Raw genomic sequence first — 21778 nt, 5'->3', positions numbered from 1 at the left:
GATGATGATGATCATGTTTTATAACTTGGTCTTCGAAAAATGCGATACTTGATATAGAGTATATTATACGAAAATTGAACACTTTCACTCATAGCATCAGAATCAGAATTTACGAAAAATCGTTTACAAATTTAATAATAAAAGAACTATAGAACACCAACATTTATATTTATATTAACGTATAGTAGTAAGCAAACTTCATATCATAAACTTATAAATAAATAAATATCCATTACAATTACAAATAAACACCAAAATTAAAAACTCCTTGTACTGAAATCATCTCTCATTTTTCAACATCTATTTACCAAAAATAGATTTCAACCACCAAACCACTTTAGTATCCGTCGACACATCTTCAACCATCTTCGATGGATTTGTATGTCCAGTTTACTTCAGTTTGATGATTGTCATACCCTTCTTCCTTAGCCTTCTCAGCCAACTTATTATAAATCTCATCATCAAGTTCATTCTTCCTGCTCAAAATCTACACAAAACAGATAAGAACCCAAAATTAAACTACATATCAAACTACATATTAAGAAAAATAATTAAAACACAAAAAATAAAAAGCAAACCCATAATTATCTTCTGGAAGGCTGACCAATAATCATCATTTAATAACAAAACCCACTAATCACCAGTAACATGAATGATCAGCAAAAAAGGTGACACATAAAATTTAACCTTCAATTTAGCTTCATTACTTTTGGGATCAGTTTTTTAAGCCGTCCCTTCAATGTAACCTCTCTTACCATCACTCCTAGTTTCATTTAAATCATTAACAATTCCATTTCTTTCAAAGTTCTAGTAACCCTTGTGTTCAAACCATTTTTGGGTTCTAATCTTGACGGGAATGAAGCAATTTCATACCACGTTACTGAACTCAAAAATGACTTATTTTTTGGTGGTATACCTAAGGTGCATTGACAAAAGGAATCATTAAACAACAAATTAGTACCTACTATATCTTTCATCATCTTCCGTTCTTTCGTATCAAAGTCATTATATCATGGTTAATCTTTAGCAACTATCTTTAATAATCCAAGTAGACGTGTATCAACTCGTTGCATATAATTCAAAGAAAGATCGATAATGAACTAAAAAGTCAATAATCACACTTGTTTCTTGTTTACAGAATGTTTACCGATCATTGCTCGCAAATACAGTCAGATAATAATTCTTTTGATTAAAAGAAACTACATATATACGAAATATCATATGTGAAGATTGGCATATATAACATTGTCCATCACCTTCACCACCATCATAATCATAATCAGACGTAATGTAAAAAATTATATGCAGAATCAAATCATTATCGATCCCCCGAACCCTATTTTCAGATTAAAATACAGATACACAAACGCAACAAATGCTATTTTCACTCTGATAGCTTTTATAATCACATCTACTACTTTGTTTATAGGATTCAAAAGCAACAAATGCCCCAAAAAGCACTATAAGGTTAACACAACCCCTTCTAATGCAAACTGGATTTTTGTTTTTGTTTTAACATGTTCCTAACATGACCCGTCCACCCATATTGTCACATTTTAGATTATGGCATTGCCCTTTTAACCAACCAGCCTATCATTTCATCCCACAATATAAATGAATAAAAAATGAATACCTGCTTGGAAAAGACAATTGTCACATCTAGATAGGTAAACGTTGGGTATCGATGCACCTCTATGGTGCACATGCTTCTGGGCAGTGAGTGCCATAACCCAGAACATAGCTCATCTTTCTTGGATATTCGCCAAGAATGTAGTCAATCTGTGAAATGTCCCGTTCATATTGATTATAAAACGTTCCATATTAATTGATTTTGTTGCGAGGTTTTGACCTCTATATGAGACTTTTTTCAAAGACTGCATTCATTTTCAAAACAACCATAACCTTTATTTTATCAATAAAGGTTTTAAAAATATTACGTATATTATCAAATAATGATAATCTAAAATATACTGTTTACACATGACCATTACATAATGGTTTACAATAGAAATATATTACATCGACATATGTTTCTTGAATGCAGTTTTTACACAATATCATACAATCATGGACTCCAAATCTTGTCCTTATTTTAGTATGCAACAGCGGAAGCTCTTAGTATTCACCTGAGAATAAACATGCTTTAAACGTCAACAAAAATGTTGGTGAGTTATAGGTTTAACCTATATATATCAAATCGTAACAATAGACCACAAGATTTAATATTTCAATACACATCCCATACATAGAGATAAAAATCATTCATATGGTAAACACCTGGTAACCGACATTAACAAGATGCATATATAAAAATATCCCCATCATTTCGGGACACCCTTCGGATATGATATAAATTTTGAAATACTAAAGCATCCGGTACTTTGGATGGGGTTTGTTAGGCCCAATAGATCTATCTTTAGGATTCGCGTCAATTAGGGTGTCTGTTCCCTAATTCTTAGATTACCAGACTTAATAAAAAAGGGCATATTCGATTTCGATAATTCAACCATAGAATGTAGTTTCACGTACTTGTGTCTATTTTGTAAATCATTTATAAAACCTGCATGTATTCTCATCCCAAAAATATTAGATTTTAAAAGTGGGACTATAACTCACTTTCACAGATATTTCCTTCCTCGGAAATAAGACTTGGCCACGGATCGATTCATGAACCTATACAAATATGTACATATATATCAAAGTATGATCAAAATATAATTACAACCATTTTTTATTATGTTTTAAAGATTTGAGTGTATTAAGTCAGCTGTCCTCGTTAATAACCTACAACTAGTTGTCCACAGTTAGATGTACAAAAAATAAATCGATATATATTATCTTGAATCAATCCACGACCCAGTGTATACACGTCTCAGGCTAGATCACAACTCAAAGTATATATATATTTGGAATCAACCTCAACCCTGTATAGCTAACTCCAACATTACTGCATATAGAGTGTCTATGGTTGTTCCAAATAATATATATACATGGGTCGATATGATATGTCAAAACATTCGCATACGTGTCTATGGTATCCCAAGATTACATAATATATTAGAATACATGTATAATACAATATAAGTTAGCTAGGATATAATTTGTATAGATTTGTTAAACATTTCCAGTAGCTAAAAAGATCAAAAATATCCAATCTTGTTTTACCCATAAATTCTTCATTTTAAATCCGTTTTGAGTGAATCAAATTGCTATGGTTTCATATTGAACTCTAATTTAAGAATCCAAACAGAAAAAGTATAGGTTTATAGTCAGAAATTTAAGTTACATGTCAATTACTAAAGAGGTAGTCATTTCCGTCGAAAGAACGACATCTTGATGACCATTTTGAAAAACATACTTTCACTTTGAGTTTAACCAAGATTTTTGGATATAGTTTCATGTTCATATGAAAAATCATTTTCCCATAAGAACAACTTTTAAATCAAAGTTTATCATAGTTTTTAATTATCCAAACCAAAACAGCCCCCGGTTTCACTACGACGGCGTATATCCGATTTTATGGTGTTCATCGTGTTTCCAGGTTTTAAATTATTAAGTTAGCATATCATATAGATATAGAACATGTGTTTAGTTGATTTTAATAGTTAAGTTAGAAGGATTAACTTTTATTTACGAACAAGTTTAGAATTAACTAAACTATGTTCTAGTGATTACAAGTTTAAACCTTCGAATAAGATAGCTTTATATGTATGAATCGAATGATGTTATGAACATCAGTACTACCTCAAGTTTTCTGGATAAAACTACTGGAAATGAAAAAAATGGATCTAGCTTCAAAGGATCCTTGGATGGCTTGAAAGTTCTTGAAGCAGAATCATGACACGAAAACAGTTCAAGTAAGATTTTCACTCGAAATAAGATTGTTATAGTTGTAGAAATTGAATCAAAGTTTGAATATGAATATTACCTTGAATTAGAAAGATAACCTACTGTAAATAACAAAGATTCCTTGATCTTAGATGATTACTTGGAATGGATTAGAAATCATGGAAGTAGACTTGCAAACTTGGAAGTATTCTTGATTTTTATGAAACTATACTTATGGAATTTATGAAGAACACTTAGAACTTGAAGATGGAACTTGAGAGAGATTAATTAGATGAAGAAAATTGAAGAATGAAAGTGTTTGTAGGGGTTTTTGGTCGTTGGTATATGGATTAGATATAAAGGATATGTAATTTTGTTTTCATGTAAATAAGTCATGAATGATTACTAATATTTTTGTAATTTTATGAGATATTTCATGCTAGTTGCTAAATGATGGTTCCCACGTGTGTTAGGTGACTCACATGGGCTGCTAAGAGCTGATCATTGTATTGTATATACCAATAGTACATACATCTAAAAGCTGTGTATTGTACGAGTACGAATACAGGTGCATACGAGTAGAATTGTTGATGAAACTGAACGAGGATGTAATTGTAAGCATTTTTGTTAAGTAGAAGTACTTTGATATGTGTCTTGAAGTCTTTCAAAAGTGTAAGAATACATATCAAAACACAACATGTATATACATTCTAATGGAGTCGTTAAGTCTTCGTTAGTCGTTACATATAAGTGTTGTTTTGAAACCTTTAAGTTAACGATCTCAATTAATGTTGTTAACCCAATGTTTATTATATCAAATGAGATGTTAAATTATTATATTATCATGATATTATGATGTATGAATATCTCTTAATATGATATATACATTAAAATATCGTTACAACGATAATCGTTACATATAAGTCTCGTTTCGTAAATCTTGAGTTAGTAGTCTTGTTTTTACATATGTAGTTCATTGTTAACACACTTAATGATATATTTAAATATCATTTTATCATGTTAAATATAGTGTATCAATATCTTAATATGATACATATGTATTTAGTAGACGTTATCATAACGATAATCGTTATATATATCATTTCGAGTTTCTTAACTTAGTAATCTCATTTCTTATGTATATCACACATTGTTAATATACTTAGTGAGATACTTACTCATCATAATCTCATGTCAACCATATATATATGTCTATATATACTACAACATGTAGTTTTTGCAAATTTGTAACGTTCGTGATTCGCCGGTCAACTTGGGTGATCAATTGTCTATATGAAACTTATTTCATTTAATCAAGTCTTAACAAGTTTGATTGCTTAACACATTGAAAACATTTAGTCATGTAAATATCAATCTCAATTAATATATATAAACATCGAAAAGTTCGGGTCTCTACAATCTGCACCGTAAAAAAACATATAATAGTATTGCTATAGGTGGCAAGACGGGCGGGTTGGATAACATATAAAAACATGCTGTTGTGACCCGAATTGACATATTAACAATATTGTTAATTTAATAATCAAATTCTTTTAGCTAATTTCTTTATTTTAATTTGAGATTTTGACCTGTAAAACAAAACTCATATTGACCTAATTATAAGTAAATGGGCATGCTGCAATTCATTTACACGTCTAGCTAGGTTTATACATATCTGAGACTCCGCATATTTATGTAGCTCATTGGTTGAGTAGAAGTTGGGCGCACAACCAGCCAGGAGTGTCAGCAGCATCTAGATAGTCACTATAAATTCGGTTTAAAATGTGAGGGCAAATCATCCCAGTTCCCACGTAACTACGTAAGTCATCCTAAATTGGGTTTAAAAACTATAACCATAATTATATCAAACCGATCAGAAATTCAGAATCATGATGTTATCTGTTGAAAAATTTAACTGGGCATACGTGTTCTTCCAAGCTTGCATTCCAAGCGTAGGAAACTATACAAATTAGTATTCTTCATCTTTTCCTGTAAATAACCACTCAAAAAATCCCCACACTAATGTGATGATCGCTCCAAATCCATATGGACGAACACGTCATTCATCGATTTCATTGCGAGGTATTTGACCTCTATATGATACGTTTTGTAAACATTGCATTCTTTTGAAAAGGCACACCATAAATGAATATTTAAATCAAAGGTTTTCGACATTTGATGATTTCTACATATAGACAATCACCGTAAATAATAGTTTACAATAGTACTTCCATTGACAATGCAGTCAAAATAAGATACATGGTGATGATTTGGTGAATGCAACGTATCCTTGATAAACATGCCATGTAAGACTCCATGTACATAGCTTGTCTAACATATAAGCAAACAGCGGAAGACTTCTAGGAACCTGAGAATAAACATGCTAACAAGTGTCAACACAAAGGTTGGTGAGTTCATAGTTTTAGTGTTTCGCATAATCTGTATATAAAGGTGGACCACAAGATTTTAGTTGTTTCATCCAGAAACGTTTATCAAAATATTCTACTAAATTGAGCACCCTGGTAACTAAACTTAACGTATATATAATTTGTACCCTTTGTATAATCATCTTAATAAGACACGCAAACCAACGTGTACGCTTCTCAAATAGCATACGTCCGTTAAAAGGCTAGTGCTCTAGCTCGAACGGGGATATCAAGCCCTATGGATCTATATACTACTACTCGCGCCCACCAGTTCATATAACTGGCAGTTACTAGTTACCAAAGCTAAGGGATTTTTGGTTCAAACTCAGTGTAGAATTTAGTATGTACTTGTGTCCATTGCATTTAAAATAAAGTGCATGTATTCTCAGCCCAAAAATATAGATTGCAAAAGCAATTAAAAAGGGAGCAAATGAAACTCACCTTAGCAGCATATAAAGTCGTTCACCAAAATGTGACTGAAACTCGGATTACCAAATAACCGTAGATCTCAACCTAGAGAACATATGTTGGTCAATAAATGTCTATCAAGCTAGGTCTGGTCATAGTGTATCACAATCCTAATGCTCGAGATCGACATACAAAAGTTATCCAAAGTGGTTTCAAAAAGTCAATTTTGACAATAGTTCAACAAAACGAGACATACCTTATATAAGGAGTCATTTACTCGGTTGGTAATATTCAAAAATCCATTTTATCAATCTCATAAACAAGATGTTTAAATCTTAATTGTAGATTCAAAAGCAATTTCAATTAACGTTAATCATAATTCAGTTGATCATATCTCTTAATCCGTTCATCGAAACTATTCGATATCTAAATGAAAAGTCATTGATTTTTCGCCAACTTTCCAAAAACATGCATATCATATACCTTTTACCAGTAACATATATATTTAATTCGTGATTCATCATAACCTGTTTAATGACAAAATTTAGCATACAAGCATGTATAAATATATATACTCGAGCACTAGACATGGATACACAATTAATATATAAAAGATAAAATATGAGTGCTTACGTATCAATATTGAGATTCAATATTGTAGGAAAGTACGTAGACGCAACGGAGATAATAAACACTAGGTTTGATTTACAAATATACCCCCGAACATTACCCATAACCTCCTTGGCAATAATCCATAATTTCCTTAGCTCTATCCCGCTTGAAAACCATTTTGAAAGTGACACGCTCATAACCTCATCGTAGTATTTTATGTATAATACTAATTAATAATATTAATAATAATAAGATTAATAGTAATATTAATCTTAATAATAATAATAATAATAATAGTAATAATAATAATAATAATTAATAATAATAATAATAATAATAATAATAATAATAATAATAATAATAATAATAATAATAATAATAATAATAATAATAATAATAATAATAATAATAATATAAATACGGAGTATGATATATGTGGGTGTAAGAAAGAGACCAGAATGCTCGAGCTTTATAGTGTGGCCAGATTTTAGACTCCATGCGATCGCATGGTTTCTGTGTGTTATGGCCATGCGATCGCATGGCCTAGGATTCCAGCTCACATCTGATTTGTAATCTAGTTCGTCGACATATTAATTTATTATATATATGTGACGACCCGGAAATTTTCGACCAAATTTAAAATTAATCTTTATATAATTCCGACTTGATAAGCAATGAATTTTTAATAAATCTTGAACCTCCAGAAAGAGTTTTACACAAGCTTTTGTTCACCCTTTTATTCCGACGATTCACGAACGTCATATCTTGATTTGATTGTTTAATTGTTTAATTATTGTGTATATATATGGATTTATATATATATATAACTTGAAAATATGATAATTAAATATCTTATTAAATATATTAACAAAGTATTGTATATATATTTTCATACTACTAATTTAAAGAGTTTTTGAACAATATATATGTTACTATTTAAACGACCTAATTAACTTATGTTAAAATGTATTTACATATAATGTATTACGAGTGTAAATACATCCTTACAAGTATTGAATACACTTTATAATATACCAATACATATAAAGGATAGCTATACTCGTATTTCTGTTCAATTTTCTCAAGAATTCTACTCGCATTCATACGGTATTTTTACCCGTATTATACACAGCTTCTAGAAGTATTTACTATTGGTATATACCAATAGAAATCTACAATTATTTGTGTAATATGTCATCCATGACCTAATCAATTTAATATGTCATCCATGACTTAATACATTTTAACTTATCTTAGATATTTTCACTAAAAGCCAAATTTTCAAGCCTATAAATAAGCACCATTTCTAACTCATTTTTACACATTCATTTTCCAAATTTTACTTTCAATTTTCACACACACTTGCAAGAACTCTCTCAAGTTTTGTTCTACTACTTCTTTCCAGCAACTTTACATTCTAAACTTGAGGTAAAAACTCTACTTCAACTCTTGTTCAATTCATATGTTTATAGCTATCTATATAAGAGTTTATAAACTAGAACATAGTTTAGTTGATTCTAAACTTGTTTGAAAAACTAATCTAATCTTTCTAACTTAACTCTAATAACACTTATTTATATATATTATGATGTTATATTAAGTTAATATAAGAACTTATAACTTGTACATATGAAGAACACCTTGAAACTTAATATATATCCTTTAATCTCCATTCAGTAAAAAAGCGGGCTGTTTTGGGTTGGGAATTAAAAACCTATCTTAGACTTTGAGTTCGAGGCTAAGACTTTGGAAATATGTTAATATATGTAAATAAGACTTCCAGTATTTTTTTTTCATGATTTTAGACAAAGTGGAAGTATTTTATCAAAAATCATATATTGGGTGGATGCCGGAATTTTTCCAAATCTGTCCACCGACACAAAAAGAGGGTAAAGCTCTAAAAATTACTACTTGGGATAAATTTTCGAATTGGTTTTATACAATTGACTTCTTAAGGAATCCATAGCAATTTGATTCACTTTAAACGGAGTTGTAATGAATATTTGGCGAGCAAAACAAAATCTGCTAAAATTAACGTGGTATGGACGAAATTTATATTATAAAAACTATATTAACCATATCCTTGTTAACTTTTCCTATATCCTATATATATTTGGACATGTTATCATTAGTATAACAAAATATTATAATCTTGATTAATTTCGAGATTGTATATATATAATAATCTTGGTACGTTCCATGACAATACGTGCACAATACGTTTTGATAAATCCTAAGACAATACGTACACAATACGTCTTAGTTAATTCTAAGACAATACGTATACAATATGTCTCTAGATTGATGCAAGACAATACGTACACAATACGCCGTGGGGTAATTCTAAGATTATATATATATATATATACCGATTATTGGACTGTTGGACTGTTGGACTTTTCGGACTATTTTGGATTACTAAACTTGACAACTTAAATAATCACATGTGATTAAAAATATAAACTTAAATAATCACATGTGATTGAAAATATAAATAATCACATGTGATTGAAAATATAAACTTAAATAATCATATGTGATTGAAAATATAAATAATCACATGTGATTGAAAATATAAACTTAAACAATCACATGTGATTGAATATATGATATGAACTTGCTATATTAATTTTGTTCACATGTATTATTATCTGAATCGTTATTATTATTATAGGTTTGTGAATCCAAGGACGACGACCATATTTTTAATAAGTTAAAAACTTATTATTAATATACTTTTACTACCGTGAGTATATAGTCCCATTTTTAAACTCTACAAATATTTTGGGATGAGAATACATGCATTTTATGTTTTACGCCATGGACACAAGTACTTAAAATATATTCTACGTTGAGTTGTACCACCTTGCATATCTTCCCTAATAGCTTGGTAACTAATATTTATATGTTGTAAGAACATGTAAGCGCGAATCCTATTGATAGATCTATCGGGTTTGACAACCCCAACCGGGCTAGTCGCTCTAGTATCATAAATGGTTGCATAGTACTTCGTTTTTACTACACTTGGTACAGTGTAGGGAGATTTCATAATAAAGGGAATATGCCACATTAATTGTTAAATATGGTTACCGAAACGCTCAACAACTTATAGAATACTTTTATACACTTGCGAGTGTACATATATTTATAACTATGAAAATCTTGTGGTCTATATTTATATCGATGCTAAACCTATATATCTCACCAACCTTTGTGTTGACTGTTTAAGCATGTTTATTCTCAGGTCCTTAAGAAAGTCTTCCGCTGTTGCATTATCTGAGCAAGCTGTGCATGGAGTCTCATGCTTTTGTTTAAATGAAGTGTTGCATTCAATAAAACCTTTGTCATGTATTATATTCGATTGTTATGTCACGTGTGTAGTATTTAGAAACCGATGTATCATGGGGATTATTTCTTAAATAATTGCCCACTTGTTTAAAACATGCATTATGTATAATAATGGTGTGCTTTTTATGAAATGAATACAATATTTTTCTAAAACGTATCATATAGAGGTCAAATACCTCGCTATGGGACCAATGAATAACGTACTGCGTTCATAGTAATATGGACGGGTCGTTTCAGTTGGTATCAGAGCGGTGGTCTTAGCGAACTAGGTCTGCATTAGTGTGTCTAACTGATAAGTCGTTAGGATGCATTAGTGAGTCTGGACTTCAACCGTGTCTGCATGTCAAAAGTTTTGCTTATCATTTGTGTCAAAAATTACCTACTTATCATCCTTAGTAAATTACCTGCTTATCATTCTTAGTCTAGACACGTCTTGCTGCATTGATTGCATGAATAGTGTATAGACAAAATTCATATCTTAGCGTATTTGCTAAATCATATCTTATCGTATCTTTTACCGTAAACTTTGCCTGACATATTCCGTAAATTCCTCCGTAATCTATGAAATCTTTTGATCTATATATATAGATATTCTATGCAGTTAGAATACCACCCGATAGCCGAAAAATCATTTCGTATCAAAAATATCCTTTATCAAATCGTACGAAATGGAATTCGTCATCAGTTCAAGTTCCTCGGATTCCTAAATGGAATCCCACTCAAGCTCCGAAAGCAGTGTGACAGGAATGGATCAACCAATCAGCCATCATCTATTCTGGATGAATTGGGGATGGGTTCGTAGCCTCCTTAATCATTGGAGACAAGAAAAAGGCGATCCTTTCCATTCACCACATTGCCCTCTTGGCGAAGAACCTGAAGCACTTACCGGCGAACATGTCCAAAACACCATTTTCTCTCTCATTTCCAGAGTATCTCGTCACGATTATATACTACACCAAATTCTAGATCTTATTTATTCGCTCGTCCGAACTGACAATCACCCCGGTGTAATAGAAGAAGTCAACGATCTTCGCGCTCGGGTAGTGGCTTTGGAGAATAAGGTGGAAAGGTTACAAACACCAGCACCAGCACCAGCAACATAACCAGTACCACCATCAATTGAGGGAGAAAGAATAGAAGGTGTGAATTAAAAGGAAACGAAGGAGGTGGATTTATAGTGAAATATCCGACAGAAAAATCGAGATGAATCATCGCATTAAATCAAAGAGGATCATAATTTCCTTAATCACCGAAGAATCAAATCCTATATAGATTACAAAGATTTTCTTTAATCCGAAGATCAACCGTGATGCCGTCAAAAGATAAGACGAATCCCTATTTTCTCATTTCACTCTTTTACGATAGCTTCACTCATACGTTTCGAGTAATCGAATTATTTTATCCATATTTCTCAATCATGATAAAACCCTATGAATTAACTTATATTCGTCATAATAACATTCTTATTGTTAGCCATGACGACCTCGATCAAATTTCGGGACGAAATTTCTTTAACGGGTAGGTACTGTGACGACCCGGAAATTTCCAACCAAATTTAAACTTAATCTTTATATAATTCCAACTTGATAAGCAATGAATTTTTAATAAATCTTGAACCTCCAGAAAGAGTTTTACACAAGCTTTTGTTCACCCTTTTATTCCGACGATTCACAAACGTCATAACTTGATTTGATTGTTTAATTGTTTAATTATTGTGTGTATATATATGGATTTATATATATATATATATATATATATATATATATATATATATATATATATATAACTTGAAAATATAATAATTAAATATCTCATTAAGTATATTAACAAAGTATTGTATATATATTTTCATACTACTAATTTAAAGAGTTTTTGAACAATATATATGTTACTATTTAAACGACGTAATTAACTTATGTTAAAATGTATTTACATATAATGTATTACGAGTATAAATACATCCTTACAAGTATTGAATACACTTTATAATATACCAATACATATAAAGAATAGCTATACTCGTATTTCTGTTCAATTTTCTTAAGAATTCTACTCGCATTCATACGGTATTTTTACCCGTATTATACACAGCTTCTAGAAGTATTTACTATTGGTATATACCAATAGAAATCTACAATTATTTGTGTAATATGTCATCCATGACCTAATCAATTTAATGTGTCATTCATGACTTAATACATTTTAACTTATCTTAGATATTTTCACTAAAAGCCAAATTTTCAAGCCTATAAATAAGCACCATTTCTAACTCATTTTTACACATTCATTTTTCAAATTTTACTTTCAATTTTCACACACACTTGCAAGAACTCTCTCAAGTTTTGTTCTACTACTTCTTTCCAGCAACTTTACATTCTAAACTTGAGGTAAAAACTCTACTTCAACTCTTGTTCAATTCATATGTTTATAGCTATCTATATAAGAGTTTATAAACTAGAACATAGTTTAGTTGATTCTAAACTTGTTTGAAAAACTAATCTAATCTTTCTAACTTAACTCTAATAACACTTATTTATATGTATTATGATGTTATATTAAGTTAATATAAGAACTTATAACTTGTACATATGAAGAACACCTTGAAACTTAACATATATCCTTTAATCTCCATTCAGTAAAAAGGGCTGTTTTGGGTTGGGAATTAAAAACCTATCTTAGACTTTGAGTTCGAGGCTAATACTTTGGAAATATGTTAATATATGTAAATAACACTTCCAGTATTTTTTTTCATGATTTTAGACAAAGTGGAAGTATTTTATCAAAAATCATATATTGGGTGGATGCCGGAATTTTTCCAAATCTGTCCACCGACACAAAAAGAGGGTAAAACTCTAAAAATTACTACTTGAGATGAATTTTCGAATTGGTTTTGTAAAATTGACTTCTTAAGGAATCCATAGCAATTTGATTCACTTTAAACGGAGTTGTAATGAATATTTGGCGAGCAAAACAAAATCTGCTAAAATTAACGTGGTATGGACGAAATTTATATTATAAAAACTATATTAACCATATCCTTGTTAACTTTTCCTATATCCTATATATATTTGGACATGTTATCATTAGTATAACAAAATATTATAATCTTGATTAATTTCGAGATTGTATATATATAATAATCTTGGTACGTTCCATGACAATACGTGCACAATACGTTTTGATAAATCCTAAGACAATACGTACACAATACATCTTAGTTAATTCTAAGACAATACATATACAATACGTCTCTAGATTGATGCAAGACAATACGTACACAATACGCCGTGGGGTAATTCTAAGATTTATATATATATATATATATATATATATATATATATATATATATATATATACAGATTATTGGACTGTTGGACTTTTCGGACTATTTTGGACTACTAAACTTGACAACTTAAATAATCACATGTGATTAAAAATATAAACTTAAATAATCACATGTGATTGAAAATATAAATAATCACATGTGATTGAAAATATAAACTTAAATAATCACATGTGATTGAAAATATAAATAATCACACGTGATTGAAAATATAAACTTAAACAATCACATGTGATTAAATATATGATATGAACTTGTTATATTAATTTTGTTCACATGTATTATTATCTGAATCGTTATTATTATTATAGGTTCGTGAATCCAAGGACGACGGCCATATTTTTACTAAGTTAAAAACTTATTATTAATATACCTTTACCACCGTGAGTATATAGTCCCATTTTTAAACTCTACAAATATTTTGGGATGAGAATACATGCATTTTATGTTTTACGCCATGGACACAAGTACTTAAAATATATTCTACGTTGAGTTGTACCACCTTGCATATCTTCCCTAATAGCTTGGTAACTAATATTTACATGTTGTAAGAACATGTAAGCGCGAATCCTATTGATAGATCTATCGGGTTTGACAACCCCAACCGGGCTAGTCGCTCTAGTATCGTAAACGGTTGCATAGTACTTTGTTTTTACTACACTTGGTACAGTGTTGGGAGATTTCATAATAAAGGGAATATGCCACATTAATGGTTAAGTATGGTTACCGAAGCGCTCAACAACTTATAGAATACTTTTATACACTTGCGAGTGTACATATATTTATAACTATGAAAATCTTGTGGTCTATATTTATATCGATGCTAAACCTATATATCTCACCAACCTTTGTGTTGACTGTTTAAGCATGTTTATTCTCAGGTCCTTAAGAAAGTCTTCCGCTGTTGCATTATCTGAGCAAGCTGTGCATGAAGTCTCATGCTTTTGTTTAAATGAAGTGTTGCATTCAATAAAACCTTTGTCATGTATTATATTCGATTGTTATGTCACGTGTGTAGTATTTAGAAACCGATGTATCATGGGGATTATTTCTTAAATAATTGCCCACTTGTTTAAAACATGCCTTATGTATAATAATGGTGTGCTTTTTATGAAATGAATGCAATATTTTTCTAAAACGTATCATATAGAGGTCAAATACCTCGATATGGGACCAATGAATAACGTACTGCGTTTATAGTAATATGGACGGGTCGTTTCAGTTGGTATCAGAGCGGTGGTCTTAGCGAACCAGGTCTGCATTAGTGTGTCTAACTGATAAGTCGTTAGGATGCATTAGTGAGTCTGGACTTCGACCGTGTCTGCATGTCAAAAGTTTTGCTTATCATTTGTGTCAAAAATTACCTACTTATCATCCTTAGGAAATTACCTGCTTATCATTCTTAGTCTAGACACGTCTTGCTGCATTGATTGCATGAATAGTGTATAGACAAAATTCATATCTTAGCGTATCTGCTAAATCATATTTTATCGTATCTATTACCGTAAACTTTGCCTGACATATTTCGTAAATTCCTCCGTAATCTATGAAATCTTTTGATCTATATATATAGATATTCTATGTAGTTAGAATACCACCCGATAGCCGGAAAATCATTTCGTATCAAAAAAATCCTTTATCAAATCGTACGAAATGGAATTCGTCATCAGTTCAAGTTCCTCGGATTCCTAAATGGAATCCCACTCAAGCTCCGAAAGCAGTGTGACTGGAATGGATCAACCAATCAGCCATCATCTATTCTGGATGAATTGGGGATGGGTTCGTAGCCTCCTTAATCATTGAAGACAAGAAGAAGGCGATCCTTTCCATTCACCACATTGCCCTCTTGGCGAAGAACCTGAAGCACTTACCGGCGAACATGTCCGAAACACCATTTTCTCTCTCATTTCCAGAGTATCTCGTCACGATTATATACTACACCAAATTCTAGATCTTATTTATCCGCTCGTCCGAACTGACAATCACCCCGGTGTAATAGAAGAAGTCAACGAGCTTCGCACTCGGGTAGTGGCTTTGGAGAATAAGGTGCAAAGGTTACAAACACCAGCACCAGCAACATAACCAGTACCACCATCAACAACATCAACAGTACCATTACCACCACTAACAACAACCGCATCGTAAACCTCAACTTCACAATCTGTCCCATGAGCATCGACGTCATACGCCCTGTAGATACTAAGGAATACCACAACGATGAAGTATTGATTCATAACTTCATTGGGAAAACATTCTACGACGATTATGTAATTTCTAAAGTTTAGAAATTATCTATCCTAGCCTTAACCATAAATCAAATGAGTTTAATTTAATATTAACTCATTAAATCTATATTACATCTGAAGAAATATACACATATATTTCCATAAAGACTGTAATAAAATTCTTTTGTACAAAATATTAATTGTGACATTTTTTTAACGGGTAGGTAATACCCGAGAGATATATAAATTCACAATTAATATGTTACACTCTTCGAATCTGATTCAGCAAATCATCCATTATACTCCCTACTTTCGGACTATTTTGGACTACTAAACTTGACAACTTAAATAATCACATGTGATTAAAAATATAAACTTAAATAATCACATGTGATTGAAAATATAAATAATCACATGTGATTGAAAATATAAACTTAAATAATCACATGTGATTGAAAATATAAATAATCACATGTGATTGAAAATATTAACTTAAACAATCACATGTGATTGAATATATGATATGAACTTGCTATATTAATTTTGTTCACATGTATTATTATCTGAATCGTTATTATTATTATAGGTTCGTGAATCCAAGGATGACGGCCATATTTTTAATAAGTTAAAAACTTATTATTAATATACTTTTACTACCGTGAGTATATAGTCCCATTTTTAAACTCTACAAATATTTTGGAATGAGAATACATGCATTTTATGTTTTACGTCATGGACACAAGTACTTAAAATATATTCTACGTTGAGTTGTACCACCTTGCATATCTTCCATAATAGCTTGGTAACTAATATTTACATGTTGTAAGAACATGTAAGCGCGAATCCTATTGATAGATCTATCGGGTTTGACAACCCCAACCGGGCTAGTCGCTCTAGTATCGTAAACGGTTGTATAGTACTTCGTTTTTACTACACTTGGTACAGTGTAGGGAGATTTCATAATAAAGGGAATATGCCACATTAATGGTTAAGTATGGTTACCGAAGCGCTCAACAACTTATAGAATACTTTTATACACTTGCGAGTGTACATATATTTATAACTATGAAAATCTTGTGGTCTATATTTATATCGATGCTAAACCTATATATCTCACCAACCTTTGTGTTGACTGTTTAAGCATGTTTATTCTCAGGTCCTTAAGAAAGTCTTCCGCTGTTGCATTATTTGAGCAAGCTGTGCATGGAGTCTCATGCTTTTGTTTAAATGAAGTGTTGCATTCAATAAAACCTTTGTCATGTATTATATTCGATTGTTATGTCACGTGTGTAGTATTTGGAAACCGATGTATCATGGGGATTATTTCTTAAATAATCGCCCACTTGTTTAAAACATGCATTATGTATAATAATGGTGTGCTTTTTATGAAATGAATGCAATATTTTTCTAAAACGTATCATATAGAGGTCAAATACCTCGCTATGGGACCAATGAATAACCTACTGCGTTTATAGTAATATGGACGGGTCGTTTCAATATATAATATATTTAATTTATATAATTAATTATATATTATATTAAATTCACGTGCATAGTTGACTTGTAATTTTTGTTCCGATAAGTCGTACGTTGTCACTCGACTTATGTCCCGGTTCCGATTTTTCGAACGCCCTTTCGTACGCTGAGAAAACTAGTACTTTTCGTTTCGTGACTCGTACCTTTGTCAAAATATAAACTTAAATTCTCCATAACTATACCCCTCAAAGTATATCTTAAACTTTCGAGTGTTTAGGTCATTTACTTCTATAAATCATCGTCTCGCTATTTGTTAATATATATATAATATATACATTTTCATTTTGAAATAGTGTTTTACTGTAGCAAAGCTACTGTACCAAAGTTTGTTTTACTATAGCAAATAGTGATTTTCGAAAACACTGTAGCTTTTCGGGTACTGTAGCAATTCGAAAATACTGTAGCAAATTAGTGTTTTACTGGTTCATCTTAAACGTTTTAGTTAACTTATCTAAATATTAATCGAATCAATAATTGAATGTTAATATCGTTTACTAAATAACTTGAAATCATATATATATATATATATATATATATATATATATATATATATATATATATATATATATATATATATATATATATATATATATATATATATATATATATATATATATATATATATACATATGCACATTAAGTTATATATATATTGTTCGTGAATCTTCGAGAACAGTCAAAGAATAATTGATTACATGAATATAGTTCCAAAACTTTGAGACTCAACATTACAGACTTTGCTTATCGTGTCGAAAACATTAAATCATTTAAAGATAAAGTTTAAATTTGGTCAGAAATTTCCGGGTCATCACAACTAAACTTGCTGAAATGTATTTAGCAAATCTTTTCACTTGTTTCTTTAAAAAATTTCAAGTGTTATTTCTTTTGAGATTAGTATGTATAGATTTCTTTTCTTGTAAAGAACCCACTGACATATTTAAGGGTTTTCTAATAACAGAAAAGAGAGATAGTGCAAGCATCACTAAAATGCCATCATATGCTTGTAACATAATAAATTTGTACCTTTATTTGTTCAGGGTTCAAGTGAAACGATAAATTCATGAGAGGCTTAGCCAAGCAGTGCAGCTGACTATCTCTTGACTCGCCTACAAACAATACCAAAACATTAAGCATTATAAGGGTTGTATTTTTGGTTACCCATATCAGTTAGTGTTCCTATAACATGAAATAAATTTGTAAATAGTAAAAGAATACTGAACTCAGTTAATTGGCTAAAATTTAGGCTAAATAAGTGACATGATTGTTGAATTTTTTAATTAAGTTGGCGAATTCGCGGGAATGCACGCAAAAAACTTCTATTAAAAATCTTATGTCAAGCATTGTAATCAAATTTATACGAACTACAATTTTGATTTCGACCCACCTGTAAAGAACCACTGAAAAATATCCTCACAATAAAGTTGTTGAATAGTATTTAGCACATCCGTTCACTTGTTTCCTTAACAAAATTTCAAGAATTATTTCTTTTAAGATTAGTATGTACATATGCTAAAGTGCTAAACACAGATTAAAAGTACTCAATTACTTTGCCATATAGTGTAAGCATCACTAAAATACCATGATATGCTTGTAAGATAATTAATTCGTACCTTTAGCTATTTAAGGTTCAATTGAAACAATAAATTCATGAGAGTCCTTTGCCAAGAAGCAGCTGACCATTTCCTGGCTCGGCTTCACATAATACCAAAACATTAAGCATTATAAGGGTTGTATGTTTGGATACCCATATCAGTTGGTGTTTCTATAGCTTAATATCATTTTGTGAAACACATTAACATTATTTATAGTATAAAGATACAAACCCATATTAAGGATTCCTAACTATACCACTAGTTGGTTTGATTAAAGTGTGTGCGAACATGGCAAACCATCTTTATTTTTACACCAAAATGCAATGATCAACTTACCTTCATTTGAGAGCTGTAATAGGTCCATTGGTTAATTGGGTTAACATTGGGCAAAATGAGGGAGGACTTTCTTTTTTTTCCCTACTTAAAGGTTGGAGGTCCTCTTGAAGCAATCTCTTTAGAACTTAAATGCCAATAATAATTTAGTAACTATATACTTACCGACTGAAGAAGTAGTAAGGCCCCATTCCCGTGTATGCGCCGTTATTTAGCCACAGATATTTCAAAACGGAGACGACATGGAAAGACTTCTGTGAGAAGATGAATGCAACAACTTAATAGATATGTCATAACTTGTCCTGAAAAAGTAAGTAGAGGCATTCATTTCCTTACATTCAGTAAAGCATATTATCACACCACTGGTATTCATATGATTTACTTGAGGTAAAGTTCGAATCCCATTGCTCAATGATTTAAGCGTGTTAATAATAAAAAAAATGTAAAAATCAATATCAGTACCGACCACGACTCGGTTTAGCTAAAACTATTCTAACAGTCAAATTGTAACACACATAGCACCTTTTATGTTGTACTATTTTTGCTGGTTTTTTTTTTTTAAACTAAGAGGTTGAAAAATTCACCAATTACTTTACCTGTTTCAGCCGCCCATATTGTCACCTGTGATATTATAACAGCCATGATGAAACTGCCGTTAGAATTATTCATAGTCTTAGTTCCTTTCAAGGTCATCATAGTAATTACAATAATAATTATTTCAACTTCATGTAGGAAAGCATATTCAGACTCACTGAGGATGATCTGATCTAGGTTATTCAATGTTACATAACCACATCAACATCCACCCCACACCCCAATTAGAATCCTTAATCAATGAGTCTATGTTGCCTAAAAAAATGAACCATATTTGCTATTGAGAGTATAGGACACATCACTGAAAAAGAAATCTTAATTTCTAAAATTATTACGGTAGTATCTTTAAGCAAAACCTTCTGAATTTACAGACTACTCCACGAATATATGGTGTGACTGTTCAAATACAAAATTCAAAAAAACTCAAACCATAGTTAGTCAATAAATAATTACTACTTATGTGGAGATGAAAAATAAGCAGATAGATTGGGTGAATGACCAAAACAACATTGTATGACCCGTTAACGATCAAACACAATCAAATAAACCCATTCTCCAAAATGCTATAATATTGTCACTATAATCATTACTTAGTCATATATATACCAAAAATACAACACAATAAGCTAAAATTATGAAGACAGTGCAGGTGTGTTATATGAAATTATAACCTACAATGATCTTGGGGTTTTAATTATATGAAATTATATTAATAGTAGATAAGGCAACTAAAACACTAATACATATACATATTATAGATAATTTATGAGGGATAAAGAACCTGTTAGTAACCCTAAATTGAAACTGAAAATGAATGTACATATTACAGACAATTTATGAGGGATAAAGATGCAATTAAAATTAATCAATCGATAAATAGGGATACCGGTAAATATGTAAGTAAAATTAATCAATTGATAATTTTAATTAACATAACGATTCAATTTTCTTACCAACATGAAGACCTCAGATTTCGGACATGGACATAGTGATTTGATTTAAATCGTAGTCGGTTGTACGATCTCATACAAATCCAACCTAACATTAAAATTCATGATCATAAATCACTCATCAGTATCATACTTTTGAAGTCTGATTACTTAAACAATTTAATCAATTGGGATGAGAGGATTTTTTGATTTAAGACAAGAAAGATGAATTCTAGAATTTGATTTTAGACCGTGTGTTTTTAGTGTGAAAATTAGGGTTTTTGTTTCCTGCAGTTTGAGTTCGAACGTGATTGAATGAGATTGTGAACAACCCCTATTTTCTTTGTTTCATCCCGTATTTTTTTTAATTGTATGGGTATTTTAGTCTTTTTATTATTAATCTTGAAGATTATGAGGTCATAATTATTTTTAATGGTGGAGATTTAGTGGTAACTTATGAATCAATGGCTAGGATTGATTGTTTGATTTTTAGATGACCTATTTTTGTGTTTATTATTATATATAGTATAGATTATTATTATTATTTTTGTTGCAAAAACGAAAACTTTATAACAAAATCTTTTTCTCGGAAAGAGAAAAAGAA

At 30.7% G+C, this 21778-nt stretch overlaps 1 pseudogene; it reads right to left on the bottom strand.

Annotated features, from left to right (window-relative positions):
- Window positions 1–300: 300 nt before the first annotated feature.
- LOC139900363 (temperature-induced lipocalin-1-like) lies at window positions 301–20320 on the bottom strand (annotated as a pseudogene).
- Between the last annotated feature and the right edge of the window lie 1458 nt (window positions 20321–21778).

This window comes from Rutidosis leptorrhynchoides, chromosome 3, assembly GCF_046630445.1.
Source record: "Rutidosis leptorrhynchoides isolate AG116_Rl617_1_P2 chromosome 3, CSIRO_AGI_Rlap_v1, whole genome shotgun sequence".
Lineage (NCBI taxonomy): Eukaryota > Viridiplantae > Streptophyta > Magnoliopsida > Asterales > Asteraceae > Rutidosis > Rutidosis leptorrhynchoides.
This window is presented reverse-complemented; position numbering and strand designations above follow the sequence as displayed.